The following is a 22,631-nucleotide window of genomic DNA, read 5'->3' as shown; positions in this document are numbered from 1 at the left end:
AGGATGTTGTGTGAAACACGGTTAGGGATAGCCTTGAATCAAAGGGACTTAGCCCAAAAGGAAAATGTACGTTTGAATCTTTTAATCGAAAAGATGTTTAATGAAAGTGAGGTTATTGAAAATCTTGTGAACAATGGGACTACAGATAACACATACAATTGGGGATGGTCCAATGGGTTTTCAACCGCAAAGGACTCATCACCTCGATTTAACCAAGACCGTCCATATGTCCCTCCTGATCGACAATTTCAGTTCCCTGTCAATGACAAAACATTCAACGAACACATTATATGTCACTTCGGTAGGCTTAATGAACTGAGTAACAATTGTGTTATTGAGGAAATTCTCCCCGAATCCTCAGATCTCATACAAGTCACTAACACAAATCGTTCCAACTCTCAGTCTTCCTCTGATGTCGACAAAGAAATTGTCTTGGAAGGACCACACTTAGTTAATGATTGTTCATCCTTATTTTCCGCAAAGTGCCCCAACAAAAAACCATCCTTGACTTATTCTGTGATAGTCTAGTCATCCTCACCGCAGACCGCAGTCACAAGTTCAGTGACCATTCAGCCATTTGATCATGCATTACCAATTGAAAATTTTAAGTTTGGACAATGTTCACAAAACCCTAAACTCTCTAGTTCAGATGATTCCAGCCCACGTTTTTCAAAACACTCAACAACTCTCAAACCATAGTTAAACATCTCTAACTGCGGTTCTCCAAAAACTCATGCGAAATTGGCTTTCAAGGAGCATCTCAAATCTCAAATCAAAAGGCGGGATTTTAAACATAAAAACAATCTCAAACATCCCCAGGCTTCAAAACAAAAGAATTTAGAAAAACCCACCAATGACAAAAAACTTTCGAAAATCACTACAGTTAACGTGTTAGACAAAAAGGAGTGTACCATAACAAAAGGTTTTCGAAACTCTCCTGCAAAATTCCAAAAGAAAGTCACATCTTTTCAAAGGTATCTTTTTCAAAATTATTCCTTAAAAGATCCAAAATGTAAAGGTATTTTGCCAACTCCTATTCCTGAAAAGTCATTTTAGTCACTTCCTAAGTCAAAAGCTTGGAGAATTTCACGTGTAAACACTTTTTCAAGTCCAAAGGTTTCTGCAGTCAAAAATCCTTCTTGGACTGGACAAAAGATTCAGAACACACCCTCCAAACCGATGTGCAAACCCGGTATCTGGATAAAACCTCTTTCTTCTGGATTTTTTCTTTTAAAAACATCACGTCCAACCCAACCTCGCAACATTCCCAAAGTTACCAAATACCCAGGACTTGTCTTTGTAACCCATGTGCATGCATCAAGTCAGAAATATTTCAGTTTGTCCCCGGGCTCCAAAGTCGTTTGGGTGCCCAAACTAACCCATTAATTTTTTAGGAAATGTGCAAGGAGGAATAAGAAGAGGAGTGGTTAATTGATAGTGCCTGCTCCTTGCACATGACTAGAAGGTTAGAGTAACTTCACGATTTCAGGCCTATATGTAATGGTGGACATGTCACATTCGGTAACAACGCAAATGGAATCATCCAAGGTTATGGTGTTCTGACTACGGGCAACTTCTCAATTCAAAAGGTTGCATATGTTGAAGGTCTCAAGCATAATCTGATCAGTGTCGGTCAATTATGCAAAGCTGGTCACAGAGTTAAGTATGGCAGTGAGTACTGCCACATTTTGACAAGTGATAGAAGCACCTGTTTGATTAAGTCTAAATCCGAAGGCACAATGTATCCTTTGGACGTCTCTTTAATTATTGGCAACCCACAATTGTGCTTTCTATCCAAAGTCGTATCCGAAGTCAGTTGGTTGTGGCACCTCAAGTTAGCTCACCTCAACTTCCGGTATATCAACAACTTGGTCACCGAAGAACTTGTCCGAGGTCTTCCTATTCTAAAATACAACAATGACACCCTCTGCCCAGCATGTGAGTGTGGAAAGCAAACAAAGGGTAGCCATCCCTTGGTGATCGATTCTTCAATAATGGAGCCATTGGAATTACTTCATATTGACCTTTGTGGTCCATCTACCGAATCCAGTCTCCACCATAAGAAATACATACTGGTTATAGTTGACGACTACATTCGTTTTACTTGGGTCTTCTGATGGGTATTGAGAAAAAGAACATCCTATGTGCACATGCAAAACCCTAAAGCTTTGGATTTAGGTTTCTCTATTGTACATGAAAAATAATCCAAAGCTTGTATACCCTAATCTAGCATACTATAAAAATAGAAATCTACATCTAATACAAGGTTAGATGATTACCTTTTGATAGTAGCAAGAATCTTCAATAATCTTCAACTTCAAGAGCTTAGTATCACAAATGTAATACCTCTAATGGCTTACAAACACCAAGACAAGAAGATGATTGAGAAGAGAAGGAATGGTGGCTTAATTTTGGCTATAGTAACTCTAGGGTTTCTTCTAGTAGCCGAAAACTAAAGACCCAGGGGTCCTTATATACTCGAGCTGCTAGGGTTTTAGCCAAAACCCTAATTGGATAGCTTAGGCCTTAAGCAGTCCAAGGAACCTTCTGGAATAATGCTTTGACGATTTCAAGGTGGGCTTCCACCCTAATTTCATCCACCCTTTGATCCATAGGGATTCACAGCCCAAAACCAATTTCTTATAATTGCAATTCAAGTCCTCTTTATTTGATTAATCTCTTTTAGCCACAGAATTAATTCTTAATTAATTCTTGACCAATATTAATTAAACAATATGATTTCTCTTTTAATATATTATTCTTACAATATATTAATAAACCATAATATCCTTTCTCTCCATAAATCATCCTGTCTAGTTGCTTTGGTGAAGGCAACCCAAAAGGACCATGCTACAACCGGGTCAAGTACACACCAAATATAGTTATGGACTTAGACATTAATCCAACAGTCGCCCACTTGGATAAATCTAATAACGATAAATGCAAGTACGACTTCAGGATCTGATTAGCAATCGTAGCTCTCGAAAGCCGCTGTCGAACTATGACCTTATCAGTAAAATGTCCTTTAGATAAGGGATCGTATAGTCCTCTGTTCTAGATATCGTGCGGGTAATTACATGGAACAAAGTCATACTTATTGTCCAGCAGTTTGTTTCTTGATCTCTGATTTGTCTGACATAGAACTTAATTGAACACATCAATTCAGTACTGATCAGGCCCGACATATAAGTCAAACCAAATCATCGAGGGGCCCAGATATCGATTTTACCCTTTTAGGATAAAAGGAACAGATAAACTTCGACTTATACGTATTTACTATTCACTCATTGAATCATGCACAACAATGTGTTTTATAACATCAAGTTACTGATGCGTTTTCGCATTATCAATGCACAACTAACTTGCAAACAATAAACCATATATCTAGGTTTAAAGACTATATGATATTATCGTCTTGCGATCACTCGTGATAAATTCCATGAAGTGATTCCAGTAAACGTGGGTTTAATCCAATGCTCAAATCTTATTTCATAAGCACTCATGAATGTTGCAGCAAACTTTTGCTATGTCTAATACACTTTAGACAGTCTACAAACCAATTCATGACAGTTTTCTTTCATACCTACTTCCAAAGTATAAGCGACTGTGAATCATTCAAATAATATTATTATTCAGGAAGTCAAAACATGCAAAGTGAAACAATAGGTAAATAATTAACACAAGACAGTAACTTTACTCATAAATAATACTCCTTTATTTGATCATCAAATGTTAATTACAATTTATCTATTACACGTTTCGAAGCTATCTAATCTAAACTAATACCATCCTTCAGTCCAATGCTCCTAGCGTGTTGCAAGTGCTTAACCTACTCAGTCCCTTCGTAAGGGGATCTGTTGGGTTATCCTCTGACGATACCCTCTTTACTACGAGGAGACCCTCTTCCACCCGATATCTAATAAAGTAATATTTCATATCAATATATCGGGATCTGCCATGATCCCTCGGTTCCATGGTCAAGGAAACCGCACCTTCGTTATCACATAAAATTTCCATAGGCTCCTTTACGACTGGAACAACTCCAAGGTCTCTGATGAAGTTCTTCAACCATATTGCCTCCTTTGACGCTTCGCTCGCTGCTATGTACTCTGATTTGCATGTTGAATCAGCTATGGTCTCCTGATTGGAACTTTTCAAAGCTACTGCTCCTCCATTTAAGGTAAAGACCCAGCCTGACTGAGATCGATAATTCTCTCGGTCGGTCTAAAAACTGGTGTCGCTATACCCTCGCACCCTTAATTCATCACTCCCGCCGAGGACTAGAAACCATTCCCTGGTCCTCCGAAGGTACTTAAGAATATTCTTTACTGCGGTCTAATGCGCTCTACCAGGATTCCCTTCATATCTGTTGACCATGCTCAAAGCGAAGGCCACATTAGGGGAAGTACAAGTCATAGCATACATGATCGAGCCAACTACGGAAGCGTAAGGTACTCGACTCATATCTGCTATCTCGGCCTCGGTACTCGGACTTTGAGTCTTACACAACTTGGTATTGCTTTGGATCGGTAACTCCCCCTTCTTGGAATTCTCCATACTAAAACGCTTTAGTACCTTATCCAAGTAAGTATTCTGACTAAGTCCTATTAGTCTTTTATTCTTATTTCTCACTATCCTTATTCCTAAAATATAGGCAGTCTCTCCGACGTCCTTCGTAACGAAACACTTCCCAAGCCAGGACTTAACCTCCTGTAGGGTCGGGATGTCGTTTCCTATGAGTAGTATGTCATCGACATATAATGCGAAGAAGCTAACTATACTCCTACTGGCTTTGACATATACACATGACTCATCCTCGCTTCGCAGGAAGCCAAACTCTTTGACTTTCTCGTTGAAACAAAGATTCCATCTGCGAGATGCTTGTTTCAGTCCATAAATGGATTTCTCAAGCTTACACACTCTATTGGGATGCTTCGCATCGACAAAACCCTCTAGCTGACTCACGTAAACATCCTCATCCAACTTTCCATTAAGGAAAGCGGTTTTGACATCCATCTGCCATATCTCATAGTCATGAAATGCAGCAATGCCTAGCATCACCCTAATAGACTTTATCTTCGCAACCGGTGAGAATGCCTCATCATAGTCAACTCCGGGAGTTTGAGTAAAGCCCTTCATAACCAATCATGCCTTATAAGTGTGTACTTTCCCATCCATGTCGGTCTTCTACTTGAAGATCCACTTGCACCCGACCGTCTTACGACCTGGAACGTTGTCAACCAAATTCCAAACTTGGTTGTCATACATGGACTGAATCTCGTTGTCCATAGCCTCTTTCCACTTTGCAGACTCCGGGCCTGCCATGGCTTCCTTATAGTTGTTAGGTTCGTCCAAATTTATTAGTGTACTGTCACTAATACACGTATCACCCTCACTTGTTATATGAAAACCATATAACACAGGTGGAACACTAACCCTTTCGGAATGTCTAAGAGGTAATGATTCGTCAATCGGTTCAACAGGAGTTTCCTCCTTAAGTTGAGCGCCAGTGTTTGAGGTTTGTCGCACCCCCAAACCAGAACGGCGGAAACGTTCGGGGGCGGAGGACGTCATGTACAATATCATAACAATGCACAATAGTATACAAGCAACAACATCATCCATTGAATTAATATTATAATTTAATAAAAGTGTGTTCTGTGTATAGTTTGAAAGACACCAAAATATGAATCAAAATAAAAGACGAGTCTCGAATGTGCTCCGTCTTCTCAAAACCTGGTCCAGTGTACCTGTCTACTGGTGACCTGAGAATACAAGTTATTTTGAAAGAGTAGATAAGCATTTAAGCTGGTGAGTTCATAAGTATTTTAGTGTCGATGTTTTTATAAGTTTGATGAAAGTGTTTGTAAATGATTGATGTAAATGTTTGTAAGTGTTTAATGTAAGTGTTTGTATCTCCTAGAAAATCCTATATTTTCTACTTATAATGAAATGTAGTCTTATACCAAGTCCCGACTGTTCTGTATGTTTGTTCTTTTGTAAAAGTGAGTGTTTTTCCCAAGTATGACTATCATTACCAAAAATATAGTTTACATTACCGTTTATGTGAGAATATCACAATGTAAATGTAATGGGAAAATAAAGATGTACTGTAGTATTGTATATAGTAACTACCATTGTACTAACTACCTTAAACCAATTGTTTAATTAAGGTAAAATGTGATGAGATTATAACCATGCTCGATTGACTAGTAAAACACGACATTCGAAGACATCGAAATGGTATGACATTCGTCACCCGTAGACCTGCAGGTCCCAGTGTAGCTAGCAGCAAGGTGTAGGATGGTCAATCCCATATAGATCTATACACAAATTCACGCTCTCCCTCCAGGAGACTCTGGTTACAAAACGTGACACAACAGTATATTGTCATGCCATGAAGTAGTGGCTCACATTAATGTTATAGTATTCTTGTGTTTGTATAGTATGTTCTCTTTGTTCTAGTGTATTGTATGTTCTCTCTGTTCTAGTGTATAGTATGTTCCTCCCTGTTTCTCATTATAGTATGTTCTTTTTGTTTCTCGTTATAGTATGTTCTTTCTGTCTGTCGTTATAGTATGTTTGAACTGACTCATGTATGAACTGACTCTTGTATGTTTCATTGTACTAGAAATAGTGAGTAGTAATCCTCTAAACTTTACCTATTATAGTTTACTAGTAATGTTGTTTGAACTAACTCATTTCAGCACTGCTTTTCACCCGCAGACGGATGGTCAGAGCTAGCGGACCATCCAGACGCTAGAGGATATGCTGCGGGCATGTGTTTTAGACTTCGGAGGTAGCCAGGATACCTACCCTCCGTTGGCGGAGTTCTCCTATAATAATAGCTATCATGCGAGTATCGATCGACCTCCCTTCGAGATGTTGTACGGGAGGAAGTGCAGGACCCCGATATGTTGGGGCGAGGTTGTCCAGAGGGTCATGGGGAGCACCGATGTAGTGCTCAAGACGACCGAATGGATCCAGCAGGTCAGGAGCAGGCTTCAGACCGCTCAGAGTCGGCAGAAAAGTTACGCCAACAAGCGCCGATCGGACCTGGAGTTTCAGGTCAGGGATATGGTTCTCCTGAAGGTGTCGCCATGGAAGGGCGTCATCCGATTCAGTAAGCGGGGCAAGTTGGGTCCCAGGTATATTGGACCCTTCAGGGTTATAGCCCGGATGGGCAAGGTGGCTTATAGGTTGGATCTGCCAGCCGAACTCAGTCAGATCCACAGCACTTTCCACGTCTCTCAGCTACGGAAGTGCCTGGTGGACGACTCAGCAGTAGTACCCTTAGAGGATATTCAGGTCGATGACAACCTGAATTACATTGAGCGACCTGTAGCAATCCTTGACCGGAAGTCGAAGGATCTGAGGAACAAGAGGGTTGAGCTGGTAAAGGTGCAATGGCAGCACCGGAAGGGCTCGGAATGGACTTGGGAGCCGGTGGATGAGATGATGGAGCATTACCCAGAGCTGTTCCAGGATCGAGCAGCAGACTTCGAGGACGAAGTCTAAAATAAGTGGGGGAGATTTGTAGCACCTGGTTCTTGGTATGTATTTTTATTTAAGTATTTTTGCATTTTTGGCCTTGGACTCGGCGAGTTGAAGGACCAACTCGCCGGGTAAAAGCGGGATGAGGCGCGGGATTTAAGTGATGGACTCGTCGAGTCGGGTCCCGGACTCGACGAGTAGACTCTGACTGGACAAAAATCCTAATCCGAGGGTTTACACCCTATTTAAACAATGTTATGTCGGCCACAACGTCCCTTATGCTCCCAGAACACCTCTCATTGAAACCCTAGCCGTTATTGAAGCAATCTAAGCCTTGTTGGTGGATTTTGGTGCTTGTGGTCTTAAGAAGGAAGGAGAAAGGCTTGAGGAAGCAAGTAAAGACCAAGGGAACCCGAGTTTGTGCACCTTCTACAGTTCATTGAAGGTAAAAAGTTGTAACCTTGCTCTTTCATTTGTTAGATCCCTTTTTGGGGAGATTTAGGGCTTTTATAAGCCACTTTTGATGGCCAACCATGTTTGCAAACATGGTTAGGGGTTAGAGCTTCGGAATCACGTCATTAAAGGAGTCACAAGGCAGTTGGGGACTGCTTTTGCACCCATGAAAGGCCCCATGCATCTTAAGAGCTTGTTTTATGTCTTTTTGAGCTCAAAGTCCCATGCAAGAACGTAAAGTTTGTAACTTTACATGCTAGATCGATTATAGAAGCTTGGATCTATCTTTTGATCAAAGGTTGTACATCAGAAAAAAAGAATTTAGAGTGTGGACATGACTGACTCGGCGAGTCCGTTCTTGGGACTCGACGAGTCCGAGGCTTTGAGCCCCATATCTGTTGAGAGTCAAAGGAACCCAGTTGAGTGTTAGAAGGGTTGTAATCGGACAGGAAGAGTTACCTAATGTATTGGACATGATTTTAGACCTGGAGTTCATGGGACTCGACGAGTGCTAGAACAGAATCGGCGAGTCCAAGGCAATCTTCTTAAGGATGAAGATGAACTCGACGAGTTGTTCATCAACTCGGCGAGTCGAGGACAGAACTTGTTCATCAGATGAAGGTGAACTCGGCGAGTTGTTCATCAACTCGGCGATTCGGATGAGTTTCATGCGATGTTCATGTGAGGGAGGAACTCGTCGAGTTGACGGCCCAACTCGACGAGTTGGGTCATGGATAAGGACGAGTAAAGGGTGAGGGACTCGGCGAGTTGACGGCCCAACTTGGCGAGTCGGGTCAACTTGAAGTTGACTTTGACTAGACTTGGACTGACCCTGTTTAGGGTTGTACTGGCTGTGTGTTGACTTGAAGGTCGTCGTGTAGGGATCGAGGAGTCGAAGGGAGTCGACTTGTGCGCCGAGGATAATTCAAAGACTCCACGACATTGAGGTGAGTTACCTTCCAGTAGGGGTGGGTCTAAGGTCACAATGTCGGCCCACCAAAGAGGAGTATTTGTAAGATGATTGTCTTTATGATAATTATCTTGGTTTGGTTATGTGCTTTGGTCACGAGTATTATCTGCATGATATGTTACGTGTATAGTAGGGATTAGGATCCCTGACAGCGGCCCTTAGGGCCGTGGGGTAGGTCAGTACCCGGATATGCCTGACTGTATGATTGTACCTTGCTATTGTATGCTAGTGGTAAGGGTGGAATAGTCCCCAGTTACCGGTTGAAAGATACCGATGACAGTTACCGGTTGAAAGATACCGATGACAGTTACCGGTTGAAAGATAGCGACAACAGTTACCGGTTGAAAGATAACGATGATGGTTACCGGTTGAAAGATACCGATGATGGTTACCGGTTGAAAGATACCGATGACGATTACCGGTTGAAAGATACCGATGTTGGTTACCGGTTGAAAGATACCGATGATGATTACCGGTTGAGAGATACCGATGATTTTGTATGGTATGTGGTATGATGGGGGAACTCACTAAGCTTTGTGCTTACGGTTTCGGTTTTGGTTTCAGGTACCTCTTCGTCTAAGGGGAAGGAGTCGGCGGTGTAGCATCGCATCACACACACACATACGATTTCCGCATGGAGTTTTCTGGGATTGTACTCTGATATGTTATTAATCTATGGCTTGGGTTTTCAGACATGATACATTGTTTTATGAGATGATGTGTTTTCACAGTATTTTCTTATGAATGTTTTTATGTGTTGGTTAATTAAAAAGAAATTTTTGGACCTGAAAATTGGGATGTTACAAGTTGGTATCAGAGCCCTGGTTTGAGGGATTCGGACACACCCTCGGGGGTGTCTGGACTCAAACTGAGGGGCTAAAAGGTTTTTACAAGGAAAAATGGTTTTCTAAAATCTAAATGGAAGGATTTTAAGAAAGACGAAGTGTGTGATGCATGCGACCGGCCGGGCTCAAGTAAGCTTTCCCCAAGATACCCATACTTGATATGTTATGCTATATGGTTTTGATTCAGAAAACTGCATGCTAGAATAGGACTAAGGATCTAGGAGGATGCCTTGTGTGCCTGATATATGATTCTGAGAATTACATGCTAGTTAGGGCTAAGGATCTAGGAGGATGCCTTATATGCCTGTTGTATGAGTTGTATGCTAGGACTGTTTAGTCAGCAGTAGGATGGCATGTGTTGGTTATGCCTGATTTGGTTACCCAATGCTCGAATGTTGCTTGCTTTGTGATATTGGGGTTCCGGCCACCTTCAACTAGCTAAGGAAGGGATATGTAACAGTATCCGCAAGTTAGTTAGGGGGAAGTGGTGGGGACTCCTAGTGCAGCTGATGGCGGAGGGTAGGTCGGAGATTGCCCTAGGAAAACCTAGGATGAGGTCAGTGGAAAGGGGTATCGGTGAAAGGGACTTGGTGAAGTCGAAGCAGTCCTTGAGGAAAGCACGGATAGATGTGGAAGGTAGTATGGGCCCGTACTACTGGAAGCAGAGGATCCGTACTCGAATCAAGGAGGGCCTAGATGGAACCGGGAACCTTGGAAAGTGTGTTAGGCCTCTTGGGAGTATGTATGATCCTGACATTTATGCGTGTATTTTCAGCATGGTGACCACACGACATGGAGCAGGAGGTTCCGGATCAGGATCAGGGTCGGGCTCGGGTGCAGGATCCGAGCAGGTTGATGACGGGTTGCGCGAGTTCATCGCGTCTGAGATCGCGAGAGGCATTCTTGAGTCCACCCCGGTCATTTTTGGGTCGATCAAGGAAGGGATTGTTGAGCTGATGGAGGATCGCCTCCGGGCATTCAGGAGTGATATGGCGTCTAGCCAGACGAGTACGCGCACACTGTCCCTTAAGGATTTCCGAGGGAGCGATGCGCCGGATTTCCATGGGGTGAAAGACCCCATTGCTGCTAGGAGATGGATCGCAGACATCGAGTCTGCGCAGCTGACCAGCTTCTGCCCCGAGGGGTCGAAGGTGAGATATGCAGCAGGGTGTTTGAGAGACAGAGCTAGAGATTGGTGGGAGTCTGTTGGTGACTCAGTGGGAGCCTCGGCTGTTGAGGCTATGACCTGGACAGACTTTGTGACCAGATTCAGGGCGGAGTTTGCGCCAGCTGTGGAGCTTCAGCAGCTGGCCAGAGATTTCTTGGACATGAGACAGACTACGGAGACTGTGGCAGAGATCACCGCCAAGTTCTGGGAGAGGGCATTGTTGGTGCCCCAGTATGCGGGTGATGAGGACATGAGGAGGACCCGCTACCATGATATGTTACAAGCTGACATCCGGGAGCATGTCAGTTTCTCAGCTTGCCCTACCCTGGATTCCATGATTGCCAGGGCTAGGGAGAGGGAGATTGATCTGGACCACATCCGGAAAAGGAAGGCAGCGGAGGGGCTGACGACGGGGGCTTTGGAGAAGAAGCCCAAGGGATCCGATGGTAGGCCGAAAGGTCAGTCTGGGCGGGACCGCTGTGGGAAATGCGGTCGGTCACACGAGGGAGCTTGCCGCACTGGGTCGGGTTCAGGCTGCTATAAGTGCGGCAAGGTTGGGCATTTTGGCAGAGATTGTACCGCCCCTACTCCTGCGGTACAGATGACAGACCTGATTTGCTTCCATTGCAATCAGAGGGGCCATAAAAAGGCCAACTGCCCGAGATTGTCAGCAGCGTCAGCAGCGGCGCCAGCAGTGGCGCCGGTCTCAGCGACAGCGAGGGTTGCAGATGGCCGGAAGGCCAAGACAGAGGCTCCAGTGGTGCGGAGCCGAGCATTTCAGTTGACAGTCGAGGAGGCACGCGTTGCACCTAATGTAGTGACGGGTATGGTTCCTTTCTTATGCTTTTATGATATGGCGATGTGATCTTGATATGTTAGGTATGTGCACTGTTTAGGATCGTTCCATGTGAACGGTATACCAGTTCAGGTATTGTTTGATTCGGGTGCCAATCGATCATTTGTCTCTATTGCGCTTAGCAAGAAGTTTCCTGAGTCTTCGGGCATGCTGGATTGCCCTCTAGAGGTCGAGATTGTGGACAACCGGTCGGTACGAGCATCGGAGGTTTACCGAGATTGGTTCCTACGACTGTTTGAGGAGCGTTATCTGGTAGATCTGGTTCCCATACCTTTGCGGGGGAACAAGGTTATTATCGGTATGGATTGGCTGAGCCCCAATGGGGCAGTGATTGACTGTGCGCAGCAGTTGGTGCGGATCAGGACCCCACGTGGGGGAGAGCTGGTAATTCAGGGCGAGAGGCCACTGCGAGGACCAGCTTTATGTTCAGCAGCGAGAGCTAGGCGTTACCTCCAGCAGGGTTGTGCAGGTTATGTCGCCTATGTTATGGATACCCGGGAGGCGGGTAGGGCGACGGTGGGCGATGTGCCCGTGGTGCGAGAGTTCGCGGACGTATTCCCCGAGGAGCTGCCTGGGATACCTCCGGAGCGACAGGTGGAGTTCAGGATTGACCTAGTCCCTGGTGCGGCTCCGATAGCCAAGGCACCGTATCGGTTGGCTCCTCCCGAGATGCAGGAGTTGTCTACACAGCTGCAGGAGCTATTAGACAAGGAATTCATTAGACCGAGTAGTTCTCCCTGGGGAGCCCCGATTCTGTTCGTGAAGAAAAAGGAAGGGTCGCATCAGATGTGTATAGACTATAGGGAGCCGAATAAGGTAACGGTGAAGAACCGTTACCCACTCCCGAGGATTGATGACCTCTTTGACCTGCTACAGGGAGCGTCTTGGTTCTCCAAGATTGATTTGCGTTCAGGGTATCATCAGATGAGGGTCAGAGAGGAGGATGTACAGAAGACGGCGTTTCGGACGCGTTATGGCCACTATGAGTTCGTGGTGATGCCTTTCGGGCTCACCAACGCTCCTGCCGCGTTCATGGATCTCATGAACCGCGTGTGTAGACCGATGTTAGACCGGTCTGTGATAGTGTTTATCGATGATATCTTGGTTTACTCCAAGACGCGAGAGCAGCATGAGGAGCACCTGCGAGAGGTTCTGGAGACTTTGAGGAGGGAGAGCTTGTATGCTAAGTTCTCCAAGTGCGAGTTCTGGTTGCGCGAGGTGCAGTTTCTTGGGCACCTTGTCAACCAGAACGGGATTTCGGTAGATCCGGCAAAAGTGGAGGCTGTGATGAGATGGGAGGTTCCGAGGTCTCCATCTGAGATTCGAAGTTTCCTGGGATTAGCCGGCTACTATCGGAGATTCATCCAGGATTTCTCCAAGATAGCCTTACCCCTGACCAGGCTAACGAGGAAGGCCGTGGTCTTTCGTTGGGGGCCTGAGCAGCAGGCTGCATTCGAGACACTGAGACAGAGATTGTGTGAGGCGCCAATCTTAGCCCTGCCCGAGGGCATGGAGGATCTCGTCGTGTACTGTGATGCGTCCATCTCGGGCTTGGGCGCAGTATTGATGCAGAGAGGGCATGTTATTGCTTACGCTTCGAGGCAGCTGAAGCCTCACGAGGAAAACTACCCGACGCACGATTTGGAGCTGGGGGCTGTTGTGTTCGCCCTCAAGATTTGGCGTCATTACCTCTATGGGGTTCGTTGTACGATTTACACGGACCACAAGAGCCTGAGGTATCTCATGGACCAGCCAAATCTGAACATGAGGCAGCGTCGGTGGCTTGATGTGGTAAAGGATTATGATTGTGAGTTCCTCTACCACCCGGGGAAGGCCAATGTGGTGGCCGATGCGCTTAGCCGCAAGGCAGCGCCGATCAGGGATATCTGTCTGAGGATGACAGTGGTGACTCCGTTGTTGGAGCGGATTCGGGAGGCCCAACAGGAGGCCATGAAGGAGGAACATCGGAAGAGCGAGCGGATTGTGGGGCATGTTTCCTCCTTCGACTATGATAGTCGAGGGTTACTGACTCTTCGCCATAGGGTGTGGGTCCCTTATCATGGAGGCGTGCGCCAAATCCTGATGGAGGAGGCACACAAATCCAGATTTTCCATCCATCCCGGAGCGACGAAGATGTATAGAGATCTTCGTGCCGATTATTGGTGGCCCTGCATGAAGCGGGACGTAGCATGGTACGTGGAGTGGTGCTTAACTTGCAGGAAGGTCAAGGCCAAGCACCAGAGGCCACACAGCAAGATGCAGCCGTTGGATATCCCGCTGTGGAAATGGGAGGATATTACGATGGATTTTATCACAAAGCTTCCCAGGACCGCGCAAGGGGTGGATTCGATTTGGGTCATCGTCGATCGATTGACCAAGAGCGCTCATTTTATTCCGATTCCGGAGAGTATCTCGGCCGAGAAGTTGGCCGACATCTATATCAGGGAGGTGGTGTCGCGGCACGGGGTGCCAGTTTCAGTGATTTCCGACAGGGATGTACGGTTCACTTCCAGGTTTTGGAAGAAGTTTCATGACGAGCTGGGTACTCGTCTGCATTTCAGCACTACTTTTCACCCGCAGACGGATGGTCAGAGCTAGCGGACCATCCAGACGCTAGAGGATATGTTGCGGGCATGTGTTTTAGACTTTGGAGGTAGCTGGGATACCTACCCTCCGTTGGCGGAGTTCTCGTATAATAATAGCTATCATGCGAGTATCGATCGACCTCCCTTCGAGATGTTGTACGGGAGGAAGTGCAGGACCCCGATATGCTGGGGCGAGGTTGTCCAGAGGGTCATGGGGAGCACCGATGTAGTGCTCAAGACGACCGAATGGATCCAGCAGGTCAGGAGCAGGCTTCAGACCGCTCAGAGTCGGCAGAAAAGTTACGCCAACAAGCGCCGATCGGACCTGGAGTTTCAGGTCAGGGATATGGTTCACCTGAAGGTGTCGCCATGGAAGGGCGTCATCCGATTCAGTAAGCGGGGCAAGTTGGGTCCCAGGTATATTGGACCCTTCAGGGTTATAGCCCGGGTGGGCAAGGTGGCTTATAGGTTGGATCTGCCAGCCGAACTCAGTCAGATCCACAACACTTTCCACGTCTCTCAGCTGCGGAAGTGCCTGGTGGACGACTCAGCAGTAGTACCCTTAGAGGATATTCAGGTCGATGACAGCCTGAATTACATTGAGCGACCTGTAGCAATCCTTGACCGGAAGTCGAAGGATCTGAGGAACAAGAGGGTTGAGCAGGTAAAGGTGCAATGGCAGCACCGGAAGGGCTCGGAATGGACTTGGGAGCCGGTGGATGAGATGATGGAGCATTACCCAGAGCTGTTCCAGGATCGAGCAGCAGACTTCGAGGACGAAGTCTAAAATAAGTGGGGGAGATTTGTAGCACCTGGTTCTTGGTATGTATTTTTATTTAAGTATTTTTGCATTATTGGCCTTGGACTCGGCGAGTTGAATGACCAACTCGCCGAGTAAAAGCGGGATGAGGCGCGGGATTTAAGTGATGGACTCGTCGAGTCGGGTCCCAGACTCGACGAGTAGACTCTGACTGGACAAAAACCCTAATCCGAGGGTTTGCACCCTATTTAAACAATGTCATGTCGGCCACAACGTCCCTTATGCTCCCAGAACACCTCTCATTGAAACCCTAGCCGTTATTGAAGCAATCTAAGCCTTGTTGGTGGATTTTGGAGCTTGTGGTCTTAAGAAGGAAGGAGAAAGGCTTGAGGAAGCAAGTAAAGACCAAGGGAACTCGAGTTTGTGCACCTTCTACAGTTCATTGAAGGTAAAAAGCTGTAACCTTGCTCTTTCATTTGTTAGATCCCTTTTTCGGGAGATTTAGGGCTTTTATAAGCCACTTTTGATGGCCAACCATGTTTGCAAACAGGGTTGGGGGTTAGAGCTTCGGAATCACGTCATTAAAGGAGTCACAAGGCAGTTGGGGACTGCTTTTGCACCCATGAAAGGCCCCATGCATCTTAAGAGCTTGTTTTATGTCTTTTTGAGCTCAAAGTCCCATGCAAGAACGTAAAGTTTGTAACTTTACGTGCTAGATCGATTATAGAAGCTTAGATCTATCTTTTGATCAAAGGTTGTACATCAGAAATCAAGAATTTAGAGTGTGGACATGACTGACTCGGCGAGTCCGTTCTTGGGACTCGACGAGTCCGAGGCTTTGATCCCCATATCTGTTGATGTGAGGGAGGAACTCGTCGAGTTGACGGCCCAACTCGTCGAGTTGACGGCCCATTCGGATGAGTTTCATGCGATGTTCATGTGAGGGAGGAACTCGTCGAGTTGACGGCCCAACTCGACGAGTTGGGTCATGGATAAGGACGAGTAAAGGGTGAGGGACTCGGCGAGTTGACGGCCCAACTTGGCGAGTCGGGTCAACTTGAAGTTGACTTTGACTAGACTTGGAGTGACCCTGTTTAGGGTTGTACTGGCTGTGTGTTGACTTGAAGGTCGTCGTGTAGGGATCGAGGAGTCGAAGGGAGTCGACTTGTGCGCCGAGGATAATTCAAACACTCCACGACATTGAGGTGAGTTACCTTCCAGTAGGGGTGAGTCTAAGGCCACAATGCCGGCCCACCAAAGAGGAGTATTTGTAAGATGATTGTCTTTATGATAATTATCTGGTTTGGTTATGTGCTTTGGTCACGAGTATTATCTGCATGATATGTTACGTGTATAGTAGGGATTAGGATCCCTGACAGCGGCCCTTAGGGTCGTGGGGTAGGTCAGTACCCGGATATGCCTGACTGTATGATTGTACCTTGCTATTGTATGCTAGTGGTAGGGGTTGAATAGTTCCCACTTACCGGTTGAAAGATACCGATGACAGTTACCGGTTGAAAGATACCGACGACAGTTACCGGTTGAAAGATACCGATGATGGTTACCGGTTGAAAGATACCGATGATGGTTACCGGTTGAAAGATACCGATGACGATTACCGGTTGAAAGATACCGATGTTGGTTACCGGTTGAAAGATACCGATGATGATTACGGGTTGAGAGATACCGATGATTTTGTATGGTATGTGGTATGATGGGGGAACTCACTAAGCTTTGTGCTTACGGTTTCGGTTTTGGTTTCAGGTACCTCTTCGTCTAAGGGGAAGGAGCCGGCGGCGTAGCATCGCATCACACACACACATATGATTTCCGCATGGAGTTTTCTGGGATTGTACTCTGATATGTTATTAATCTATGGCTTGGGTTTTCAGACATGATACATTGTTTTATGAGATGAAAATTGGGATGTTACAGAAACACTTGAAATGAAATGTTACAATCACATATGATTGTTCTAAAGGTGTTCACGACCACACATGAGTGTGTTGACGGCCAAGGTGTTTACGGCCATGGGTGTTTACGGCCAAAGATGTTCTTGAGAAGGGTGTACGGCCAAGGGAGAATTTATGACCGTAAACTCTTGATATTCAAGCTAAAATGGTTGATTCTTGGACGTATTTCAAGAGCTTCTAATGGATAACGAGTGTATGGAAAGGATACTTACAATTTGGAAGCTTGAAGGGGTGTTCACGGCCCAAAGAACTAGTGTGTGTTCTTGGTGTTCTTGAAGATCTAACCCCAAAAAGAGATGAATTCACGAATTAAATCATGGGGTTTTACTAGATTAAGAAGGATATCAACTAATATAGAAAGGATCACTTACAATTTTTGTGAGAATTAGAAGTGTTCTTGATGATACTTGATAGAGAAATGAGTGGTCTTGACTTGGAAGTGTGAGAAGTGAAGAAAAATGAAGGAATATCATACTTATGGAAGGAGTTCACGGCTAGACAAGAGCTTACGGCCGTAAGTTCTAGTTTACGACCGTAAACTCCAAGTGTTGGAGTTTTCCGTCTTGAATGCTACACAATGAACTCTAGTAGATACTTCCTAACACCCAATCCTTGAATGTACTAGGTTTAGAACACTCAGATAGATCCTTAACAATGCTAAAAGATAGCAAAAACAAGTCTGACTTGTGATTGAATTGAATGGCTTCACAAGATAGAAATTTCGGGTTGTCACAATGTTCATTCATCGTTCGATTCTTGAAGCTCGTCAAGATCGATTTACCTCCCACTGTTCCCTTGGCTTATGACTTCTCGCTCTCGGAAAACCCCTCTCCTTGCAACGAAGAAAACATTGTCACTCGGTCTATAGAAGAGATAACCAAAGGACTTATGTGGATAGCCGATGAAAATACACGGCTCACTACGAGGTTCGAGTTTGTCGTGAGTCTCTCGTCTTACGAAAGCCTCGCAACCCAAAACCTTGATATGTGCCAACGAGGGAGCTTTCCCCGTCCACATCTCGTGAGGTGTTTTGGCAACCTTCTTTGTAGGGACTAACTTAAGGATATGGGCGGCAGTCTCTAAGGCATACCCCTAGAATGAGATAGGTAGCGAAGCACGACTCATCATAGAACGAACCATGTCGAGCAAGGTTCGATTACGCCTCTCAGCTACATCGTTCAACTGCAGTGTCCTAGGTGGCGACAATTGCGAAACTATTCCGCATTCCTTGAGATAGTCGTGGAATTCAAGACTAAGGTACTCTCCACCATGATCGGATCGAAGCATCTTGATTTTCCTGCCCAACTGATTCTCCACTTCTTGCTTAAACTCTTTGAACTTTTCAAAGGTTTCTGACTTGTGCTTGATTAAGTAGATATACCCATATCTGCTATAATCATCGGTGAAAGTCACATAAAAGCGGCTCGCATCCCTTGTGGTGGATCTAAAGGGCCCACACACATCGATGTGTATGAGATCCAATAAACCCTCACCCCATTCACAAGTACCAGTGAAGGGTGACTTGGTCATCTTTCCAAGTAAACAACACTCGCACACGTCATCGTCCCTAAGGCCGGATGACTCCAAGACTCCATCCTTTTGTAGTTGGGTTATGCGTTTCTTGTTGACATGTCCAAGATGACAATGCCACAAGCATGCTTTATCCAAACTATTAGAAGAATCAATACAAAACACATCATTTCCTAATTGTCTACAACCATCACAGTTTCATATATTCCACTACAAGGCAATGCTTCAAAATAGAAAACACCATTAAGAAAAGCATTAATAGAACCTTTTTCATTATCAAACGAAAATCCAAATCCTTGTTTATATAAACCATGAAAAAAAATGATATTTCTTGCCATTTCTGGGGAATAGCAACAATTATTCAACTCTAGACCTAACCCACTACTAAGCACTAAAGAGTAAACTCCAATCTTGGTGAGAGGCAACGATCTTCTGTTCCCCATGATCAAGTTTATCTTCCCATGCTCCACATCCCTATTTCTTCTTAGGCCCTGCAAAGCAGAACAAATGTGAAAACCACATCCTGTATCAAGTACCCAAGAAATAGCATGCGATGATTTATTAGATTGAATAGTGTAAATACCTGCGAAGGACGGCTTGATCTTCCCATCCTTGATATCTTGCAAGTACTTCGGGCAGCTTCGTTTCCAATGCCCCTTCTCATGGCAGTATTAGCACTCTGCATCCTTCAGGTTGGAGGTGGGTGCAGCGGGACCAGCCTTGGTTCCACTAGAAGAGGTGTCATCATCAGATTTTCCCTTATGGTGGATCTTGGAAGGAGCCTTCCTCTTCTTATCCTTCCCCTGCCCAATAGCCAAGACGGGTGCAGCAGTAGGAGTTGATGCAACAGAATTATCCTTGAGGTTGCTCTCAGCAGTCCTCAACAACCCTTGAAGCTTGCTCAACGTGACCTCCTCTTTGTTTATGTGGTAGGTCATGCGGAACTGGTTGTAGCAAGGAGGTAAGGAGTGAAGAATTATGTCAATCGCCAACTCCTCATTGAAGTCCACATTTGAAGTGATCATCGAGGTGATGATCTCGTACCTCTCCTGCCTCGCACTTTGATGGTACCTATCCATCAAATCTTGATGCATCTCATAGGGGTAGAAGTCCTCGTAGGACTTTTGGAGTTCTGCTGTCATGGTAGCGAGCATGATGCAATGGACTTTCGTAGCATCTAGCTCGTGGGCCTCAAAAGCAGCAATCTCCTCGGGAGTAGCAGTCTCGATGTTCACTTCCTTCAGCTCCTTATCGAGGACATACTCCTTGTCCTCGTAGCGGGTAACCATTCGTATGTTGTGGATCCAATCATTAAAATTGTTTCCATCGAAGATTACCCTCCCACACAAATTCATGAGTGAGAATGAGCTGGAAGATTTTGAGCCTGAAGCGTTGTTTGAGTTCGACATCTGAAAAGGAAAAGAGACAAAGTTTGATTAGATAAGAATCCCCAATTAAACACCCAAATGAGAAATTAGGGCTAGGATCCAATAACATTATTTACAACTTAAAAGATGGATGCCATAATTTAAATTGCAAATAATTTGAAGGTAAGTGAATGACGATTCACTAATTTTCACCATGAAAAACAAAAAAGATTAAGTTTTAAATGTATTGAAACCCCTAGATCTTTTGAGATTCATTGAACTTTTCAATGGCATGTTTAAATCTCGATATGCCCTTCAATTTTGTGACTGGGATACCGACGATCACAAACAAGGTGTAAATAACCATCCGAATGTACCTAGTGCCCTCGATGTTACAGTCAACTAATCAATGTGTCGGTTAGCCACACACGCTCCATTGATCTATGACAAACAACGAGTCACCCTTTGCCACCTTTGCTTAGAACCAAATTAGTGTGTCGGTTAACCACACACGCTCCACTAACGTTTTAGCAAGGGTACAAAGTGTAATTCCACGGAATAGAATCAAATTCACATTTTTCCTAAAGTAACTAAGATTGGGAATTTTATAAAAACATTTAGTTACTTTATTAATCATTATACTTTTAATGAGGAATTAGGTTGCCCTATCCTACCCGTTCGCCTAACGACCCTCCACCAATCAAAGAAAGCGGTGGGTGAGAGTGGACACCCATTAAACGACCATTTTATAGGCCATAACCTTATACCCCCTTTATAGATCGGCTTCGTGAATGAGGCCTACTAACGGTAAGACAACATTTATCTTATATATATATATAATAATTATTCTTATGATATTATAATAGTATAGGGTTGAATTTTATACTTGTAAAATTCTAGGGTTTGGAATTTAATTATTTCAAAATTAAACTTATAATCAAAAATTTAAATTCCAAAACTTGAGGGCAAGTTTTTGACACATTTCAAAACTAACTAGATCAAAACTCAAATAAACAATGAAACAATTAATTTGGTGATTATCTAATTTTGACCTAATCCAATTCCATGCAAGACAATTGATCAAATAATTCAAATAATTAAGATTTATCAAATAAGGAAATAATTATCTAATTAAATGACAAATATCTTTTATTTTGAAAAAGATAATCATAAGGAATCAATAAAATTCGGATTTTATTAATTAGAAAAAATTATGGTAATTATCCCAAGTCAAAATAAGAAAAAATCCCAAAAATCCCTCTGTCTGACAGCCCGACTCGCCGAGTCCCCCTTTGGACTCGTCGAGTTCATCTGACTCGGCGAGTCCTCTTTGGGACTCATCGAGTCTGTCAGGCAAAAGGCCAGAAAAACGATTTCAAGCAAAGGACAAACACACAATGCATCAAACACAATAGAAACCAAGCAAGGCTCTGATACCACTTATGGGTTTTGAGCAAAACAACATCCTATGTGCACATGCAAAACCCTAAAGCTTTGGATCTAGGTTTCTCTATTGTACATGCAAAATAATCCAAAGCTTGTAAACCCTAATCTAGCATACTATAAAAATCGAAATCTACATGTAATACAAGGTTAGATGATTACCTTTTGATAGTAGCAAGAATATTCAACAATCTTCAATTTCAAGAGCTTAGTATCACAAATGTAATACCTCTAATGGCTTACAAACACCAAGGCAAGAAGATGATTGAGAAGAGAGGGAATGGAGGCTTAATTTCGGCTATAGGGACTCTAGGGTTTCTTCTGGTAGCCGACAACTGAAGCCCTAGGGGTCCTTATATACTTGAGCTGTTAGGGTTTTAGGCAAAACTCTAATTGGATAGCTTAGGCCTTATGCAGTCCAAGGAACCTTCTGGAATAAGTCTTTGACGATTTCAATGTGGGCTTCCACCCTTTGATCCATAGGGATTCACAGCCCAAAACCAATTATCTTATAATTGCAATTCAAGTCCCCTTTATTTAATTAATCTCTTTTAGCCACAAAATTAGTTCTTAATTAATTCTTGACCAATATTAATTAAACAATATGATTTCTCTTTTAATATATTATTCTTACAATATATTAATAAACCATAATATCCTCTCTCTCCATAAATCATCCTGTCTAGTTGCTTTGGTGAAGGCAACCCAAAAGGACCATGTTACAACCGGGTCAAGTACATACAAAATATAGTTATGGACTTAGACATTAATCCAACATCTTCTTCTTGAGACTCAAACCAGATACACCGTAGGTCCTGATTAATTTCATAAAAGAAATCGTGCTTCAGATCAAACTTCCAGTAAAAAGAATCAGAAGTGACAATGGAACCGAGTTCACTAATCAGCTATTGAACAATTTCTTGGTTTCAAAAAAATTAGTCATAATTTTTCAGCTCCCTACACACCGCAACAAAATTGATTTGTAGAGCGAAGAAATCGTATGTTGGTTTAAGCTGCAAGATCAATGTTAAATTTTGCCAACCTTCCTCTATACTTTTGGGCCGAAGCAGTGGCAACTGCATGCTTTGTTCAAAATCGAAGCATCACTTGCAAGCGTCTAAACAAAACTCCGTATGAGGGCCTGAACAACCGAAAACCAAATGTCAGATTCTTCCACATTTTCGGTT

The sequence above is a fragment of the Lactuca virosa genome, chromosome 5 (assembly GCF_052849685.1).
Source record: "Lactuca virosa cultivar CGN04683 chromosome 5, Lactuca_virosa_CGN04683_v6, whole genome shotgun sequence".
Classification (NCBI taxonomy): domain Eukaryota; kingdom Viridiplantae; phylum Streptophyta; class Magnoliopsida; order Asterales; family Asteraceae; genus Lactuca; species Lactuca virosa.
Note: the sequence above shows the minus strand (reverse complement) of the source record.